At 42.8% G+C, this 21,161-nt stretch overlaps 1 protein-coding gene across 11 annotated transcripts in view; it reads right to left on the bottom strand.

The window, feature by feature from the left end:
• GULP1 (GULP PTB domain containing engulfment adaptor 1) overlaps positions 1 to 20,760 on the bottom strand; it is a 282,238-nt gene extending 261,478 nt beyond the window's left edge. For 2 of the 11 annotated variants that reach the window (XM_033945464.1, XM_033945471.1), the window contains exon 1: positions 20,208 to 20,756. The gene's annotated coding sequence lies outside the window, so the exon portion shown is untranslated. Of the gene's footprint in view, positions 1 to 20,207 lie in introns of all 11 variants that reach the window. The other 9 variants (XM_033945461.1, XM_033945459.1, XM_033945466.1 and 6 more) reach the window with 8 other exon arrangements.
• Positions 20,761 to 21,161: the final 401 nt, after the last annotated feature.

Below are 21,161 nucleotides of genomic sequence, written 5' to 3' on the forward strand. Positions count from 1 at the left end.
CTTATGTAAAGATCTTAACAGAGTAACATGATCAAATTTGCTAGCAAAAAAAAAAAGCTTTGTTACAGTATTTTGAATAATTTGTATTTTTCTCTATTAATGGTACAATCATATATTTGATGTCATCTTATGCTCAGGCCAATATAGTAACTTGGACTTGAATAAATATTCAAATTTACCTAAAAATACAAAAAATATAGCACAAGGCTGTGTAAAATAGCAGGCCACCAAAGAATACCTAAACATTTTAGCACTATGAACCAAGAATTCTATGAAGTCTCCACTGTTGCATTTTTCACATTTTTTATGGTACCATATCCCAAAAAGGCTCAGTTTAGTTTACAGCATAAGAAGACATTACAATTCAAAAATACAATTAAAATCCTAGCAATCCCTTTCCCTGTCACCACTTCCACCCTCACTAAGAGCAAGTGTAAAACTAAAGCCCACCTTCTTTCCAATAGCAAATCATAACGGAGTAGGGGAATCAAAGCTTGCAATAAATCAAGTGCCCCCACTCAATTCTGTAAGAGCCTCCAAAATACACAAACTCTTTTGGTCTGCTCCTTTGGAAGCAAACAGACTCTAGAGCCAGGGCAGCTGTTCAATATACTAATAGCAATGACTTACTCTTACAGTTCAAATAGTAAAATGTTTTACATAGCTAAACAAAAGCCATATAGTAGAATCTCAGTGATCCGGCACCCATGGGGATTTGTGGATACAGGCTAACTGTTTTTCTGGTTAATTGAGAGTGTGTTAGAAACCTTGTCTAACACAATCTCAACCCCCCCTTCAAAGCACCAGCGCAGCAGTGGTCTTGAGCCGCAAAGCCCTCCTCCCTCCCTCAAGCCCCAAAGTGGCAGAAGCAGGCAACAGTCCTGAGCCACAAGCTCCCTTGCTCTCTCCCTTCCTTACCCAAGCACAGCTAGTGAGCAGGAGGCAGCCTCAAAACAGGCTGCTAGCGGCCAGCCCCGGCAGGGCCTTTCCTCCGACACGTCACTTCAGATGCATCAGAGGAAATGCCCAGCCAAGGCTGGCAAAGAGCAGCCTGTTTTAAGGCTGCCTCCTGCTGACCAGCTGTGCTCGGGTAAGGAAGGGAGAGGAATGAGGGAGTTTGCAGCTTAGAACTGCTGCCTGCTTCTGCCACTTCAGGGCTTGAGGGAGGGAGGAAGGAGAGCTTTATGGTTCAGGCCCGCTGCTGCACTGGTACTTCAGGTTGGCAAGAAGGGGGTTCAGAGCTGCTTCAGGGAGGATTTGCAGCTCAGGATGCTGCCCGCTGGTGCTTGAGAACATTTATTTTCCACCAGTGATTTTTTTGCCGGTTGTGTGAGAGTTCCGGTTAACTGAGACCCAGTTAACCGAGACTCTATATCTATAATATGTCCCAGAAATGCCCATACATGCATTTAGTTATAACCCGTGTTATCTAGTCCTAACTTTACCCCCACTATATGCAGTGACTTGAAGTTCTGATTCCCTATTGCATTCCCTAAGAAAAGTATGACCGAGTCAGTGCATACCATGATGTAAACCAAAGGTTGGATCAATCCTCCTAGGCAAATCTGAAGCCAACTGGCAACCCCTCTATGGTGTATTATGTTGGATTTTCAGTGATCTGTTTGCCAAAAGATTTTTTATAGAACTATGTGTGTTTTAAAAAAAGCCTGACACATCAAAATGTCATGCTGCTTTAAATTTCAAGTATCCTAGGTCACGAGGCAGGTAATCAATCACCTGTTAATAAATAAATTCCAAGACAGGTAACAGTCCATTCCTTCAGTCTAAAAAATTATTTTTTAAGTGTTTTGTTTATAAGGTAAGTACTAAATCCAAGACAATGCAAAAATAAAAATGCGCCAAAATAAGCTTTAAAAAATAACAGAAAAATGTTTAGCATATCTTAAAACTAAACTAATTTGCTCAATGCAATCTATTCTAAAAACTGCTGAGCCTGTTCCTTTGGTTGGCAGCTTTTCAGAAGAATGCATAAGTTAAGCACATGCAAAGTAATTTGAGGCATAATTGCAGAGTTGTGCATTATATTTCCATCTGAACAAATTTATGGCTTTTTTTGTCCTCATTGTATTTTCTTTTCTTAAAATGAACTGTAGTCATCTAGTGTTCCACCAGCTTTGGAGTGTTAAGTCTTTTAGCTGCCCTATTATTATAGTATGTCACCTTTTTATATCATCCAGTATTTTCCAGAAATTAGCACGGTAGTGGTGGAGACTTTGAATTGGAGGAACACTGGCTGGTGTAAATATTTGGCCAAAAGACTCTCCAGTCTGTGGCTGGTTAAACAATGGTACCACCACAAACTCTTCTATGATCTGGCCAAGCAGATCAAGACACCATTAGAAAATTAAAATAATAAGGACTCCAGGGCAAAGGAGATCTCTAAAGGGAGATGAAAAGAATTATCCTCAAAAACAAGGTGAGTATACAGACAACTACCCTAGGAACTGAGTCCAGGAAGGCCAGAAATCAAAAGAAGGGCCTGCAGCCTCTGCCCCCTCTCTGCCTTCAACAAAGAGGCAGTACAGAGAAAAGTTAGAAAAGACTAGATTCCCCATCTATGGAGATAAATCCCTGCAATGAAGGAGTGAAGGTTGGAGAAGTGAGAGTAAAGGTGACATATAACTTAAAATTTTATACTCTACCTCTTTAATAATTCATATTCTGTTGACTTTAATGATTCAGAAGAAAACCTTGGCTACACTATGTATTTGTGGAAGTGGAAGCAAGAGGCACAGGGGCTCAATTTCCAAAAAAGAAAAATAAGTGGCATAAAAGGCCATTGTTCTTGCTAAATCCTTCACATTTGCTATTTTCAAAACCTATTTTCTAGACAGATATCCATAATAGAGAATGACACGGTGAAAAAATTGGTCCCCGTCACCGCCCCGTCCCCGTCTCACCATCCTCTGCACCGCCCTGTCACCGTCATTCCCTTCACCGCCCCGTCACCGCCACTGCCACCCCATTCACCGCCCCGTCACCGCAACCCCATTCACCGCCCCGTCACCGTCACCGCTGCATACATAAAAGCCTCAAACGGGTACGATTTTATATACTTTTCTAATATCTCCCCTATGTATCTGCCATTGCCCCCCCCTGTGTCCATATACCATCCCCATGGCATGTCCCCTTTTTGTCTCTGTCCCTATGCCCCATGCACATAATTTCCCCTCTTTCTGTTACCTTCCTGTGTCCAGATTTCCCCTATCTTCCTCTTCCATACCAGTGTGTCTCTTCTTTTCAACCCCATCTAGCTTTTTCCCCTCTTTCTTCCCCCCCCCCCCTGCTTCTAGCATCTGGCTCACCTGCCTGTCCTTCCCTTTCTTTATTGCTGTGGGTTTTTCTTTCCGTTTTCATCACCTTGGCCCAGAATCCTTTTCCCTTTCACTCCCTCCTTACAGTCTGAGCCGGGAACACGGGTGATCGCACGGTCCTCGCAGCCCCCACCCGCCTGCCCAATTGATCCTAGTGTTTAGCCAGTTCTCTCCCTTCTCCTCACCTTATTTAGCAGGCTTTCTTTTTCAGCGACCTGCACGCTTTCCCAAAGAGCCGCACACGCGCGGCTGCTCAGTGTTCAATCTTCTGCTCTGCTGCAACTTCCTGTTTCCGGTTGCGTCAGAGCAGAAGATCGAAACTGAGCAGCAGCGGCTCTTTGATAGCGTGCGGGTCGCCGAAAAAGAAAATCTACAAACTAAGGTGAGGAGAAGGGAGAGAGCTGACTAAACACTAGAATCGATTGGGCAGGCGGGTGTGAGCTGCGGGGACCGCGCGATCCTTCATGCCTCACTACGGGGACAAGACCCATTCACCGCCCCGCGGGCGGTGAATGGCCTTGTCCCCGTCGCCGCAGCGACTGCTAGTTTTCTTCCCCGTTTTCGGCGGTGACCCGCGGCTAAAATGCGGTGGCCGCGGGTAAACCGCCACCGTGTCATTCTCTAATCCATAGTTTGTCTGCAATTCTTCTAAATCTCATGGGGGCGTTAGAGGTATGGTGTGGGCAGGACTAGGGCAGGCTTAATATTTGGATGTTTTTCTGCCAGAAATCAAACATTTTTAAAATATGTCCAGGGCACAATCTGTACATTTGGGACCAGACCTGTTGTAACAACAAATAAGTACCAAAGAAGTGTCCAAACTGACCAGATGACCACTGGAGAGATGAGGGCATGACTCTCTCAGTGGTTACCGACACCTCCCAAAGATGTAAATGAAATAGTACATACCTACCCGTATGTCAGCTACAGATGTCATGCCCAGTCCTAGAAGAGTAGCAAGCAGGTGTCTAGAATAGCCTAGTAGGCAGTGCAGTGGACTGCAGAGGGGACCCATGCCTATATCCCACTCTACTCCACTTGTAGTAGGTGTAAGCCCACCAAAAACCTACTGTGCCATCATATTGGTGCCACCTGCAGGCATAAGGGCTATTAGTGTGGTGTACAGTTGGATACAGTAGGTTTTTAGTGGGTTTTGGAGGGCATGTTGACTTTGTCCATATTTTACATCCACAAGAAGTTAGCTTCTGCCCTGGACACAGACTAATTGTAATTAACCAACTTCCAGACTTTCCTTCAGTTTTTGAGAATGGGAAGATTGCTTTGAATTTATTTTTGCATTTGATCTTGTAGATTAGTACTTTTTAGCCTTCCTAGAAGCCATCAGTATTCACGTGGAAGTGTCTTTCTTCATTTTTTATACAAAGATGAACTTTCTCAGCTTCAACTTCCTTTGTTATCTTCTCTCATAGAGTCAACCCTCCTCTATCTAGTGTGCTGGAGCTCCATGAAGCCTAAAATCTTTAATCTGTTTGAATGCTTGCAAGAGGTAAGCAGGGAAATATTAGTTGATGCACCTAAGAGATCTCAGTTAAGCAGCAGACTAAGTAGGAAGAACAAAGAATGCATCCAATACTTTGTAAATCCATCAGATAAGAAGAGAGTGCAAAACTACATTTTCTTTCCTGCTTACTAACCAGCATGCCCAATAAAAGATTTCTCTAAGATAGAGCATTTTGTGAGTCTGTATCATTCATGTTTTCTAAAAATTTAATGGAACAAGATAAAACTTAGTAAGAGGAAAAAGTGGACTAGATCAGACCAGGGGGTTCCAGTTAAATACTCATGTTAATGGTCCATATCTATGGGTAAAGGAGTTCCAGAATCTGTAGCTTAGAAATATAGAGAAACACAGCAATAAAGTAATTTGTCATATTTAAATTTCCTCTCCCTATTATCTATTTATTCAACCACTGAAAATACTTTACCCCAAAATTACTCCTGCAATTACCCCACTACCTTGTAATCTACCACAACTCCAAAATCTATACTTTGTAACTATTCCACAATCTAGTAAACTGCTCCCATCACAGTCTTAACACATGCACATACACGTGCAGAAGGATTGGAAAGAATTACATGACCCATGTTGCACATGCCTTCTCCACATGTTAAATTGTAACAAATGTACAACAAAAGAACAGTTTGAAAGCATCTGTTCTTATACTGGCTTCTAGTAAAAGAAGAGATGAAACAAATGCCATTAGTCAGACTTTATAAGCAGATACAAGCAGTCCCTGGTTTAAGTATGCCAGACTTATTTCAGACTCATATTTACGAACCGGGGTCTTGCATCTCCCTTCTTGTACCAACGCACGCCTTCTTCCTCCCTTCCTCTCAAAACGCAACCCTCCTTCTCCTTTCCATGTCCCAACGCCTCTCATTGTCTTTCCCTGGCTCGCGGCTGATCCAGAAGCCTTCCCTCACTTCCAGGTCACATCATGGTGTTTTTAATATCTAATTTTTAGATATGCTGATGACTTAGAAGGTAATTCATAACTGCACACAAAAGTATGTGCAGATGAGAAAATTTTCAAAAAGAAAGCACTCTGTTTTTAGACTTTAAAACTACTCTTTACTATCCTCTATAATAAAACCCTAAGCGTGCTTGCGCACTTAGGGTTTTGTGATCCCTGCCACCGTGCTGTGTCCGTCCATGCCGAATTCAATTTCCCGTACGTGGGGCGGCTTGCGACAGTGATTTCAGCGGCAGTTTGAATCCTGCACTGCCAGGACGCCTCTTCTCACCCCCGACCAGCAAACGCAGCAGCCGCGGGGCATTTGCTATGCCGGCCCACTTCGATAATGCGGATGCTGGACAGGGGGAGCAGGGAAAGGAGAAGGCCTACTGCTGAACAGGGGGGAGCAGGCAAGGGGTGGTGGTAGACAGCTGAGAAAAGAGAGAGAGAAAAAGACACAGACAGACAGAAAGTGGCCAAGGAGAAAGAGAGAAAGAGACACACATCTATTCTAGCACCCGTTAATGTAATAGGCTTAAAGACTAGTACACAAATATTCTGTGTTAAATTTATACTCATGCCAGCCCAGAGAAGCCTCTATGCAATCCTGATAAATTTATACATATGTAAGCTCTATACACATTTAAGTTTACATGCATAATTTGAGTAAACAGTTTTATAAAAGCCTGTTTCTAATGTTTCTGAATATCCCCTTGGGGAAATTTTATGTGCTCAAGTAAACAGTTATAAAATGTTCTTGGGTTTTACATGGTATTAAGAAAACATAGCAGCTACCTTTAAGCAATATCATCCTAATTCTACATATGGTGCTCAATATTGCACGCACAGTTTAACTGATAAGCTAACTACTGCCAATATTTAGGCATTAAGAAACTATCATTATTAATTAAAATATACACATACATCTTTAAGTGCAAAGATCTGCATGTAAATTTTACATACAGTTGGGGGGGGTGTCCATGGGCAGATCTGGGGCATTCCTGGAATTTGTGCCCAATATTATAGAATTAGGGGGGATCTGCACGTAATTTAAGCATGAGAATTTTGACTAGGAGCTCATTTTACTAAGGTGCGCTAGCATTTTTAGCACACGCACAAAATTAGTGCGTTATAGCGCGAGCTAGCCGAAAAATTACCGCCTGCTTAAAAGGAGGCAGTAGCAGCTAGTGTGTGGCAATTTAGTATGCACTATTCTGCGCGTTAAGGCCCTAACACACCTTTGTAAAAGGAGCCCTAGGTTTCAGTTGGTGTAAATTCTTGTACCCAAAATTGGGCATGGTTTCTAGCACCAAACACTATTCTATAAACAACACTCAACTGTTGAGCACCATTTATAAAATAGCACTTAGCATAGCACTATGTTTTTTTTATCAGTGCCCAAATTTGGGCACCATTTATAGAACCAAGTCCTATTTGTATAGGAGTTCCTGCGTCAAGGAAAAGGTATAGCAGGGGTGGGATAGAAGTTATATACCTATTATAGGTACATACTTAACAGTTCTTACTAAAATATGTATACACTCATGAAGTTCTTCCTGCCTCAGCGCAGGTACAATTTTGTGCATGAACTTATGGAGAAACAATTTTATGAAGGTACTCGTGCATATTATCATTATCATAAGTTTATTCTTAACTGCCTTTTGAAAAGACAATAAAGAGGTATAAAACAATAATAATACAAAAACATCACCACCAGTACAAAAAAATAAGACAAAGGTAGCAAGAGATAGAGGATACTGTCATCAAAAGTCAATACAAAAAAAAAAATGAGTTTTCAGGACAATTTTAAAGGGAAGATGCCAGAAAAAAAAAAAAGCTGAATGCCATGTATATCAAACCAGGATTATGAAGCATAAGTTAGCTTATCATGTTACAGTCTTCAGCTCTGCAAAGGTATACATGGAATAATTAGTTCTGATATATGTTTACTGGAAGCTTCTATACAGCTTCAGAGCAGTTTGCATGAACTTTGATACAGGTGTTTGAGCTTCAGTTAAATATATGTACATCTTACCTATTTATGCCATCTATGTATGTGTACTATTATTATAGTTTCTGCATATCATATATTCATCTTTCTTTGTATTATTCATGAGTTCACCTTTTCATATTCCAAGTGGGTAGTAGCCTGCTGTTTCCTCCATGTTGCTATTCCCCCTAATTGTTTTTTATTTGCTAAACATCTATCACCCTATGAGCTAAAATTAAGACTTTGAATTTAATTTGGAAATTCATTAGAAGCCAGTTTTCTCTCTCACTAGTGGTGTGACATATCAAATGTGTGTGCAAAGCACAGCAGTCTAACTGCTGTATTCTGGATTTTTTTTTTTTTTCAATCTATGGATAATAACTTCAATGTACTATAGACAGAATTACAGTAATCAATCTGACTCAAGCTTAGTGAGAAAATTAAGTTCTGTGGTGTCCTACTGGTGAGGCATGAATGAAAAGATTCAATCTGTCTCAAAGTCAGAAAACATGACCTAATCATTGTGGAAACCTGTTCTTCAATATATAACCAGGAGTCAATGATGCAATCCAGAATTCTAATAGAGTCTACCAAAAGATCAGGAGGCCCAGAAGAATCAGTCTTAAGTCTGATTTACACAATTTGCCCATAAATCAAATAGCCTGACAGTTAAAAATTAAATCCTTTAAATGAAAATCAGCAAGTCATCTATCACAGCCACTAAAGAAAAGATGAGAGACCAGGGTCAAAGGATGAATATACACCACTAACATCATCATGAAAATATTAACTATTTTCCCCCAGACTTTGAGTTAATGTAGCTATAGGTAGAGAAAGATATTAAACAGAATTGGGGGCCAGGACCAACCTCTTAGGCACACCATTAGGTACACCACATGTTAATAAGCGATACAAAAAATAAAGAGAATCAGAACTGACCCAAAAAGACCTAGTACAAAGGTACAATATAAACCAGGGGTGTCCAATGTCGGTCCTCGAGGGCCGCAATCCAGTCGGGTTTTCAGGATTTCCCCAATGAATATGCATGAGATCTATTTGCATGCACTGCTTTCAATGCATATTCATTGGGGAAATCCTGAAAACCCGACTGGATTGCGGCCCTCGAGGACCGACATTGGACACCCCTGATATAAACCATTCTAAAACTACCTCCAGTAACAAAAGCGGTTGGCCATGGTATATCACCAGCTTCTGCTGACAAGTCAAAGGCTGGTGACAAAACTAAAAGACAAATCAGCAACAATCTCCCATCATGTAAAGAACTGTGAATCTCATTTAATAGTACTTTCATAATGGATTCAGCGCTAAAGTCCAAGCTGCAGAATACAGATCTTTTCTGTGTAGCCTGAAAACTATAAGGAGGACCATGTTGAGTAAACTGCTATGAATAGTAAATTCAACATGGGGCGGTAATTACAAGAAGGGCTGTGGAGTTATGGTCATGGAGTTGGACATGGAGACAGAAACAATTTTAGCTGGAGTAAAAAAAATTACCAACTCTGACTCAAGCTTTAAAGTAAAAATAAATTATAATATGGTAAATTTATCACTTTATACTTATATTTATTTGAAATTTGAACAAAGAACCTGAACAAAAAAAATATATATTTGTGGTCTATTAGTCCTAATTTTATACATAAAGAAATGCCCTATGGAGCTCACTTTCAAAACAAAAAATCCCCAAAATAGCAAAAAGCAATAGATAGTAATTTAAACACTTTTACAAAAATAAAATCTACTTTCAAAACTCATTTTTAAGACATTTTTCTCTGCAGTTCATAGTAACATAGATAATGATGGCAGATAAAAGACCTGAACGGTCCATCCAGTCTGCCCATTAGTTATACCCATTAAAAATACATAATTAAATTAACTTGCCTCTTCTCTGATATTTCAGAGTCATAGACTGTAAAGTCCACATGGTATTGTCCTAGGTTCCAAATGCTGAAGTTGCCGTCCAAGCTCACTCCAGCCTATCCAACCATCCTGTTTGCAGGATATCTACCATAAAGTCCGGCCAGTAACATCCTCATGTTCCAAGTTAGTGGAGTTCCCATTGATGCCCTCCCCAGCCCAACCTACACCAAATCACCACATATGGGACATAGACCATGCAAGTCTGTCCAGTACTGGCCTTAACCCTTCTATGTGTTAATAAAAAAGGGGGTTAGTTCATTAATTTACATCCTTCATTTTCTAATTAATTAGAGATCCTCTATCCCAGGGGTAGGCAATTCCAGTCCTCGAGAGCTGGAGCCAGGTCAGGTTTTCAGGATATCCACAATAAATATGCATGAGATAGATTTGCATCTCAAGGAGGCAGTGCATGCAAATCCATATCATACATATTCATTGTGGATATCCTGAAAACCTGACCTGGCTCCGGCTCTCAAGGACCGGAATTGCCTACCCCTGCTCTATGTTTATCCCATGCTTTTTTTTTTAATTCATCCCACTGTTTTCCTCTCCACCACTTCCCTTGGGAGGGCATTGTCATAGGGCAATGGAGGCAGCCACAAACCCACAGGATACCTGAATCCTCTGAGAGGAGCAGATCTGTGCAGCCAAGGGTTCAGAGGACAGAAACCATTACTCCTCAAAGAAATCAGATAGGAAACCTCAGGACTGAGGCTTCTAATAATTCTTCTGAAGGTGATGGAATTAACAAACAGATGGACAGAGGAGACCCCCAAAGACATCATATACCTGGATTTCCAAAAAGCCTTTGACAAGGTGCCACACGAGCGTCTACTCCAGAAACTGAAGAACCATGGGGTGGACGGAGACGTACATAGATGGATCAGAAACTGGTTGGCGGGTAGGAAACAGAGGGTAGGGGTGAAGGGCCACTACTCGGAATGGAGGAGGGTCACGAGTGGTGTTCCGTAGAGCTTGGTGCTCGGGCCGCTGCTATTTAATATATTCATAAATGATCTAGAAACAGGGACGAAGTGTGAGATAATAAAATTTGCGGACAACACCATACTATTTAGTGGAGCTCGGACTAAAGAGGACTGTGAAGAATTGCAAAGGGACTTGAGCAAACTAGGAGAATGGGCAACGAGATGGCAGATGAAGTTCAACTTTGAGAAATGTAAAGTATTGCATCTGAGAAGCAGAAACCCGAGGTACAACTATACAATGGGAGGGATGTTAGTGAACGAGAGTACCCAAGAAAGGGACTTGGGGGTAATGGTGGACATGCCAATGAAGCCGACTGCACAGTGCATAGCGGCCGCTAAAAGAGTGAATAGAATGCTAGGTATAATCAAGAAGGGTATTACAACCAGGACAAAAGAAGTTATCCTGCCGCTGTATCGGGCAATGGTGCGCCCGCATCTGGAATACTGCATCCAATATTGGTCGCCGTACCTTAAGAAGGATATGGCGTTACTCGAGAGGATTCAGAGGACAGCGACACGTCTGATAATAGGGATGGAAAACCTTTCATACCCTGAGAGATTGAAGAAACTGGGTCTCTTTTCCCTGGAGAAGAGGAGACTTAGAGGGGATATGATAGAGACTTATAAGATCATGAGGGGCATAAAGAGAGTAGAGAGGGACAGATTCTTCAAACTTTCAAAAAATATAAGAACAAGAGAGCATTCAGAAAAACTGAAAGGGGACAGATTCAAAACAAATGCTAGGAAGTTCTTCTTTACCCAGTGTGTGGTGGATACCTGGAATGCGCTTCCAGAGAACTTAATAGGGCAGAGTACGGTATTGGGGTTTAAGAAAGGATTGGACAATTTCCTGCTGGAAAGGGGGATAGAAGGGTATAAATAGAGGATCACTGCACAGGTCCTGGACCTGTTGGGGCCGCCACGTGAGCGGGCTGCTGGGCACGATGGACCTCAGGTCTGACCCAGCAGAGGCATTGCTTATGTTCTTATGTTTGAAATGCCAGAAGAACTGTTGGTAAATGATATTGAAATGGAGCCTGATGAATTGTGCATGTTTGAAGAAAGGGACACCTAGTGAAGACTGTAGGAATAAGAGTACTGTTTCTAGTAATGTGGTGTGGCCTCACAAATCAAGCGAACAGAAGAGTTAAAAGTTGCTGATTCTGATTTAAGTAAGCACAGTGGAACTGTGAGCAACCTGATCCAAGCAGTGTAGGCAGGTTGCAGGATCCTGGTTTTGAAATTGGAAAGTTATTTTTGTCATTTGGAAGCTGGCAGAGCACAGCCTGAGGAAGTTTCAAGTTTAAGTTTATTCAAGTATTTGATTAAACGCTTATCCTATAGTACAAAGCGTTGTACAATAATAATTAAAATAAATTTTTAGGATTACAAGAAGACAAACAACTTAACTAATTTTGACGTACATGGCTATTTGTGCCTTAAAGATACAATAGGAAGGGGGAAGAACTACAATATTTTAGAAAGAAAATGTACATAAAAGGAAAACACAATAGGCAGGGATAAAATTAAGAGTTGCTGGACTTGAATCGAATAGTCAGTTAAAGGTGTCTTTAAAAAGTCAGTTAAAGGTGTCATCTTTTTATTCCGCTTTATCTTTTTTGAGATACGGCAACCAGAATTGCAACGATATTTGAGGTGCAGCCATACCAAAGAGCAATCCAAAGGCAATATAACATTTTCATCTTTGTTTTTTTTTCCTTTCCTGATAATTCCTAACATTCTATTTGCTTTCTTAGCTGCTGCGCACATTTAGCTGAGGTTTTCAACATATCCTCAATGATGGCAACTTGTATGTAGATCCTTTTCCTGGGCAGTGACTCCCAACGTAGAACCCTGCATCATGTAGCTATAGTTCAGGTTTCTCTTTCCCACATGCACTTGCACACATTAAACATCATTTGCAATTTCTTCTTGCGATTTAACTTTGAGCAACTTCGTGTCATCAGCAAATGTAGTTGTCTCATTAGTTATTCCCATCTCTAGATCATTGATAAACATGTTAAAAAGTAGTGGTCCTAGCACAAACCCCTGAAGTACCCCACTATTTACCCGTCTCCATTGAGAATATTGACCATTTAAACCTACTTTCCGTTTTCTGTCTTTCAACCAGCTCTTAATCCATAATAGGACATTACCTCCTATCCCAAGACTTTCTCATTTCCTCAGAAGTCTATCGTGCCAAATGCCTTTTGTAAATTCAAATGTACAATATCAACCGGCTCACCTTTATCCACATGTTCATTCACCCTTTAAAGAAATGCAGTAGATTGATGAGGCAAGATTTCCATGTTGGCTCTCATTAACCCATGCTTATGTATATGTTCTTACATTTTGTTCTTTATAATATAATAGTCTCTATCATTGTAGCCAGTCTATAATTTCCTAGACCATCTCTGGAACCCTTTTTAAAAATAGGTGTCACATTGGCCACCCTCCTGTCTTCTGGTACTATGCTGGATTTTTCAGTTCTATCAGCACTCTGGGATGTACACCATCCAGTCCAGGTACCATATTTTTTGCTCCATAAGACACTTTTTTTCCACCCAAAAGTGGGTGGAAATCTCGGTGCGTCTTATGAAGCGAAGGTACAAATTTTGTTACCTCCCCCCTCTGTACCAGTGTAAAACCCGCCCGCCACCACACCACCTTTCTAAACCCACCCACCTGCTGCTGACGCACCTCCTTTTTAAACCCACTCACCTGCCCCCTGCCACCACACCACCTTTTTAACCCCCCCCCCCCCGCATCACCTTTTGTTTTAACCCCCCCACCCGGTCCATCCATCCGTCTGCCGCCGCCATTCCCCCTTTTTTACCTGATGGTCCAGCGTCCAGCCAGCTCCAAAACAAATCAGCAGCGCACCCTTCAGGAGCAAGCTTTACATTCTCCCGCTTGGCCCCGCGCTGCTTTCTGAATGGCTGCCGTAGGTTCTCACGGGACTTCGCCAAGGGTTCCACCTCTATTGTGGCCACCATTGACCCAAGTACTTTCAAGGTAATGCCATGCACGAAGCCTGTATATGGAAGAAAGACAAGGCCTTCTACCATGCTGAATAAGTCCTCCAGATATTCCAGGGACTGCGTCACAACTAGCTGGCTCTTTCTAAAATTCACAATGCATCCCAGGCCCTGCTATGTTTCCACAACTGCCGCTACCACCTTTTCTTCTTCCATTTGGGATAGTGCTCTGAGGAGCCAATTGTCAGAGTACGGGTGTACTTGCCAACTCGCTCTGCGGACATGAACGCCACCATAATCTTGGTGAAAGTTTGGGACACTGTCGCCAGCCCAAAGGGAAGCAACGAGAATTGATAATGATTCTCCAACACATGGAATCTCAGGAATTTTCTGTGTTCCGGGAAGATAGGGATGTGAAGGTAAGCTTCTGTCAAATCTAGGATGATGGCCAGAAACTCTCCTAGCTCCACCACTGCAATGATGGACCACACAGTCTCCATCCGGAACCGAGGAACTCTCAGGGCCGCATTGACATGTTTGAGACCCAGGATGAGCCTCTACTCCTCTGAGCCTTTTATGGGCATAATAAATGATATGGAGTTTCTGTCAGAGCCCATCTTCTGTTGTGACTGCTTCTATGTTTTGAATATCGAGCAATATTCATAACATTGCACAGATTTTTCCAGCCTTCTCTGGCCAGCCTGCCAGTGAATCCACAAACCAGTTAGAGAGAGGGTGTGCAAACTATCTTGTAACCCTCTCTGATAATCTCCAGGACCCAGTGGTCAGACATTATCCATTCCCAGGCCTCCAGACAGTCTGAGAGCAGACTTCCAATCTTCAGAGGAGCAGCTTGAGGGTGTTATTGTGGCTTTTTGGCTGGCCCTGAAGAGAAGGAATCTGAACCTTGGTTTCTCCGGTTCACAGAGAATTTCTGTCAGGAACCTTGAAAGGCTCTCTGGTAAGAGGTTTCTCTTGAGTCCTGGTGAGAGCACCAGGACCCACGAAAGGACCCCCTGCTCAGGCATCTAGCTACTCGGGGTCTACTGTCTGGTAAAGATTTTGTACATTAACTATAAGAACATCTAGGCCCTTGCAAAACAGCATGTCCCCTGAATGGGAGCCTGCTCAGCATTGCATTAGAGGTCAAATCACCCACCCATTGCCTGATCCAAAGTATACAGTTGAAAATGCTGAGACTTTCCCCATGACTCTGATTATATCATAGAGTGCATCTGCTATGCAGTCTATTCCAGCTAATACATGTCAGACTCAGATTTTGTAGCCTAGAATGACAGGTGTGTGCCACAAAGGAGGCCTTGGCTGCAGCCTCAAACTGCCTCCTGAGGACCAAATTCACTCTGCGGTCCTGCGGATCCTTTAAAACCACACCTCCCTCACTTGGTAGGAAAGTATATTTGGTCACTTAGGCTACAGGAATCCATCTTTGGCATAGCAAACATTTTCCGGAATTTCTGATCCATGAGATAGTTTAGTCATGGTTTAAGCCACTCTCGGGGATCCTTAAGGGGTCTCCTAGGCTCTGTGACTAGGATCCTTATGTCCAGGTGCCATGGAAAAGATGCGAGTTAAGCCCGGACCTCTTTCAGAAGAGTAAACTGGGAGGACGGGGTTTGTGGGAGGTTTATCTTCAGTTCTCGAAGGGACTTGGTAATGCAAAGGACTTAAGTCAGCTCTCACCCTTCCATCCCCATACTGCGTAGCACATGGTGCAAGGGCACTCTTCAGCCACCCATCCAGCGCAAATAAGGCATGATATACGGATATTAAGGTCCGAGAACTCCATTTCTATCAGCTTTGAGGTAAAATGAGGAGATCCCAGTGAAGTTGGAGAACTTAGAAAAAAAAAATATCAGGAAATCCAAAATGGCCACCACAGCAGAATTTGGCTCAAAAAAAAAAAAAAAAAGCAGAAAAAAATGCTTCAGGGCTGACTAAAAACTTTAAAAAATAAGACTTTTGAGGAGGGGACCAAAACCCTAACTGCAGAAACAGTTAACACACAGTTTTCAAGAACCCCCTGATTTTACCTCATAGGCTGTCACAGTCTGTACTCACAGACCATGTGTTGGGGAAATGGTTCTGCACCTTGCTTCAGCTCCTTTAAAATATAACTAGATCTGGAGGGATTCTCTACCTCAAGCTGCTGGTTAGCTGCCATGCAGAAATCTTTGAGCTGCCAGTCGGACCTTAGTCAGTCTGATCCTCAACACCCCAGGCCAAGACAAATGCCGAAAAGAAAGAAGGGGAGGCGAAGCTGCAGCTGGCACCCTAAGCACTTCAACGTATGCTATTGATGCTTAACAGTCTGTGCTCAAGCTCCTGACCAAGTCAAGGAAGTGAGCAAGTGCTGAGAACCCGGAATCCCGAGCTCCACAAATCTTCAGCAGGCTGGCTGTTCAGGTCCCTGAAGGATACATCTGCCAGCTGTAGATTTAAATGTCTGCTCCTCTCCAAGCAGACAAAGCAGTCATTTGAAGCTGCATTAAAAAACAAAAACAAAAAAAGGTATTGCAAAACAATAAAGAAATAAATGGAACAGATCAGAGAGATACGTTCATACTCGTCTCCAAAAGGAAGAACTGAAGGGGGCATCAGCGATTGAGGAGGAGTAATTGAAAAGCTGTGATTGACATCTTCCGCAGTATGCTCGCAAGCACAGATGGATAAACCTATGGTTCAGCATATCATCCCTATTGCACTGAAATTTAGATTGTACACCCACTAGGGACAGAAAAGGTACCTGCAAATAATATATGTAAGACACTTTGGTTATACCCAGAGAAAGGCGGAATATCCAATCCATAATGACCAGTCCTCTTAGAGCATCAAGCAGGACACTGGAGTAACAGTGCAGTGGACTGTAGAGATATGTCAAAATTAAAATATTAGTCATATGGGAACAACATAAAATCTTCTGAAAACTCAAGCATAAATACAAGTACAGTGGTACCTTGATTTACAAGCATAATTCATTCCAGAAGCATGCTAATAATCCAAAATGCTCGTATATCAAAGCAAAGTTCCCCATAAGATATAATGGAGACTCGGACTATTCGTTACACAACCAAAAAACTGGATGATGTGAGGGAGAACCAGTGACAACCAGCCTCTGTTAGTATCACAAGGGAAAATAATCCGATTGAAGTGGTAATGCAGAAGACTCTCTCTCTCTGTCTCCATCCCTTCTCTTTCTGTCCAACAGTTCTCCTCTTTCTTCATCTCCCCATGTGCAACATCTCTTTCCCTCTTTCAGACACCCAATGCTCCCTTTCTATTCTCTCCCTCACCTCAGCATCTCTTTCTATCTATCCCTCCATTATTCCATCTTATGGCTCATGCTCCTCTCCCTCTTTCCCTTCATTCTGTGTCCTAAGTTCATGCTCCTCCCTCCTTCCTTCCATCATTTTTCCTAAGTTTGTGCTCCCTCCCTCTCAAGTCCCAACATGCCCTTCTCCCCCCCCCTCTGTGTCATTGATGTTTGCCTTCAGGCCGGTTCCCTCCTCACTGCTACAGTCATTTTTTTGCTGAAAGCCGCAGGCAGTGCTTCCCTCTCAAGTCCCATCCCTCCCTTCTGTGCCGCAGGTGTTTACCTTTTTCCCAGCTCCCTCTTCCTTCTTGCTGCAGTGTTAGTTCAAAGCCGTGGGCAGTGGCTCCTATGCACCTCCCGCGGCTGATCTAGAAGCCTTCTCTCTGATGTTGTGATGTCAGAGGGAATGCTTCCAGGTCAGCTGCCCGCGGCTTTGAGCAAACACTGCAGCAAGACGGAGGAGGGAGCCGGCAAGAAGGTAAACACCCGGAGGCGGCAGAGGAAAACGCCACATCGCCCTCGAGCAGGCCACACAAAATACCTCACGGGGCCTGGCACCCCTGTAAAGGAAAAACTGTCTGTAGTGCGGAAGAAAAGCAGAAAGAAAATCTACAGTCACACGCAGGGGGAAGCTCTGCCCCAGGTTGTGCGTGCATTGCAAGGTATGGAGAAGGGGGTGCGAGATGTTTTACTCTGGGACCTGCTCATACAGCAAGTCAATGCTCATTTTGTGAGTTAACATTTGCTGGAGTGTTTTGCTTGTCTTGCAAAACACTCGCAAACCAAGGTTTGACTGTATTCCTAACCACGGAAATATGCAATGCTGGAGATCTGAAAAAATGTATTATATTAACAAAGTCCAGTGTGATATTACTAATGAGAGTAAGCTGCTTTTGAGTATGAACTGGCAAAAAAAAAAAAAAAAAAGATACTTTTATGATGTCACTAATGTGTTAAATGCTCCAGTGGAAGAACTGAAGAAAATAAATCCCTATTATAACATCATTAAAACTTAGAATAAGAAGTCTTACCTATTAAAAATAATCTTGCATATTTTGCTATTTGTTTTTTTGTTATTGTTTTTTCACAACAGTCTGGTATGTAACAAGGCTACATTAGACAACTGAGGATTCCTCTCAGTCCAGCAGAAAAACTCTTAGTGATCTTGAGATGGGCAGATTAGATAGGCCATATGGTCTTTATCTGCCATCATTTACTCTGTTTCTATAAGAGAAAATATTGGCAGAAGGTATCTATAGAAGGCACAGGTAATAAATGCAAGAAGGCATGGAAATAAAAAAGAGTTACAAGCTCACACACAAACACACATCAAACCACCCACAATGTTTAAGCAATCAGATTAACAGCAGAAGTCAGAAAGCCTCTGGGTGGTGCAGTGTGCTAGCTGAAATAGCATCCAAAACAAGTATCTGCAATTTCAAGTTTGAAAGCTGGTGCACAGAACAAGTGCCCTGTACTGCCACAGCTACCAGACCTCATTCTGATGAGAATGAAAAGAAATTCTGGTTATGTGTAAAAAGACAACGGAGGATCATCTAAGGGACCGACTAGAGCAGGAAGCAAAAGGGCTAACTAAGGAGCCTTATCCATTAAGGACTTTTCTTCTTCCTTAAGCACAGCATGGGAAACAATCGTCCTCCAACAATAACATTTCTACCGAATGAGGATCCTTACAAAGAAATTAATAAAACGGTAATATTTTTTTTGGTAAGTTGAATAAACAGTTTAAATGGTGCAGCAAAACGTCTGTCTGTGTTCGGTTAACTTCATCCTGCCTTGTTATTTATTCTTCATATCCAAAACTACCTGCGTGATTTTAACAGGCGTTTATCTAATATTGCAAACCTACAAGTCACTGAGTTTGAAAGTGGAACAATTACTGTACATAAACCTAGGTAACCTCACAAGCTGTATACAAACTTTGGTAACTTTTTAAGTTTCCCAAAAAGTAATTTGCAATGACTTGAATTCGCAGCATTCATTCCCCCCTCTCCCCCCCCCCAAACAAATCAATAAAGCATTAGGTTAAGTCATTTAAGTTTCAGTAAATAAGGGCAAATTTCCGATTTGAACACGTGACCCCCCCTCACTCTAGTTTCTAATTTTATTACGACTGCACCTTTGGAATATTCACCGATTCTCCACGCATGAAGTGATGCTGTAGCAGTTTCCAAGCAGTAGGATAATGCCAGGGGTGTTGAAGTCTAGGACTCGTACACCCCATTGAACGGAATCCCAACCAGTGAACCAAGACGTGAAATACTAACCACACAATAGGCTGCATCAATCAAATCAAATTCGCCAGCTTAACCGGTCATCCCTTCCAGAAACAGGAGCCGTGTACAGCCGATTGTATTTTTACGCCTTTGTGTATTGTATTACTGTATTATTATTATTATATATAAATGAATATATATAGGAATAAAATTTCAAGGATAGAAAACAAAACTCTGCCAGCACCCTGTCCTCTTTCAAAAGATGAGCTCTCTTCCAGCAGACTCCCTGACCTGAAAACCAAGCTGAAGCCTTCGCACCGCGCGCGAATCCTCCGCCTAATGAGGAGAGCGCGGACTGCAATACTGTGCGCGAGATGCCACGACCGTCTCACATCCCACAGGCAAAGAAACAATACGCCCGAATTTCACCCGCTGCAAATGAAAACAACAACAGCTCCCGCACAGTAACTCGAAGCCCCGGTGCACGTCTCACGGGAAAGCGGCGGGGGGGAGCGCTGCCCGAGGGAGCAGGAAGCTACAGCCGGTCCAAGCCCGGGCAAGTGTGCAGGACGAGGCGGCGACATTCTGACTCCAGCACGTACCCCCGCCCGCCCCCAACTTTCCGCCACACACAGCGAAGCGACCCTGGACACAGCAACAGCCGTCGGTCATGCGTGTAGTCCGACCAAACTAAAACCAAACTCTCCGGTCCGCTTTTGTCTCCCGTGGGACGTAAGTCCCCGAAACTCTTTTCCTCGACTTCAACCCCCCACCCCCTCACAGAAACACCGACAACGCCAGAAAACATCAATTGACAACAGGAGTAAACAAGCTCGAGCCCAACCGTCAGCAGACAGAATGGGTCCTGGCAAACGGTGAATGCCAAAGGCGCACGGTCGCGCTCTCCCCTCCCCCCTCCAACTGCAGAAACTTACCCCTGGGCTCGTGCCTGAAGCAGAAGCTGCCTCCCAGCTCCTGACTCTTTCCCCAGTCGCCCAGAAAGTTTACTCAGCCTGGCCACGCCCAGCACCGGGAAAACTTTGCAAGTATTTCGTGGCCTGTCTCCTTCCACCTTTAGCTCCTTGCCTGGGTCCAAATCTACAGCATTCAATAAAGGAGAGCAAGAACCACTGCTGAAACAAGTAAAAGAGAAGCAAGCTACCAGAAACAGCACTTCCACTTGTACCACCGTGAGTCCTGCAGAGCTGAAAGACACTAAAGAACAGCCTTGCTTCAAAATAAAAGCCCTGCTGCTAAAATAAAAGCGTCATGAATCCCCCCTCGGAAAGCAAAACTCTTCCTGCTCCAGCAGTAGTCAAAAGTCCCAACAAACTTTTTTGACTGCACTGATAGGAAATCGCATGGCAGTGGCTCCCAAATTTTAAAATGCTGCGAGAATCGGCCGAAATATTCATACCTATACCCATCCGATCTGTATCATTTTTGGAGAGAAAACAGTATCTAAGTAGCCCTGTATCCAAGCCCTCAGGTGCATTGATATCGCCCACCGCCCCAGGGCTAGCTGAGCAGGTTGTGGATCCCTGGTCCAGTTTTTGCTTTTGTCCTCCCTGCCTTGCCCCCTGCTTTGGAGTCAAATATAATTCAAAAATTTAAACATGTGTTTCTCATATTTTTTGTAAGCTGAATAAACAGCTTAAGTGGTGCAGCAAAACGTCTGTGTTCGTTTAACTTCATCCTGCCTTGTTATTCTTCATATCAAACTACCTGCGTGATTTTAACAGGCGTTTATCTAATATTGCAAACATACAATTCACTAAGTTTGACAGTAGAACAATTACTGTATATAAACCTAGGTACCACCATCAGTCCCAAGGACATACCTTGCCATTCTGATTTTCAGGATATCCATCATGAATGTGCATGAGAGG

The sequence above is a fragment of the Geotrypetes seraphini genome, chromosome 5, assembly GCF_902459505.1.
Source record: "Geotrypetes seraphini chromosome 5, aGeoSer1.1, whole genome shotgun sequence".
Lineage (NCBI taxonomy): Eukaryota > Metazoa > Chordata > Amphibia > Gymnophiona > Dermophiidae > Geotrypetes > Geotrypetes seraphini.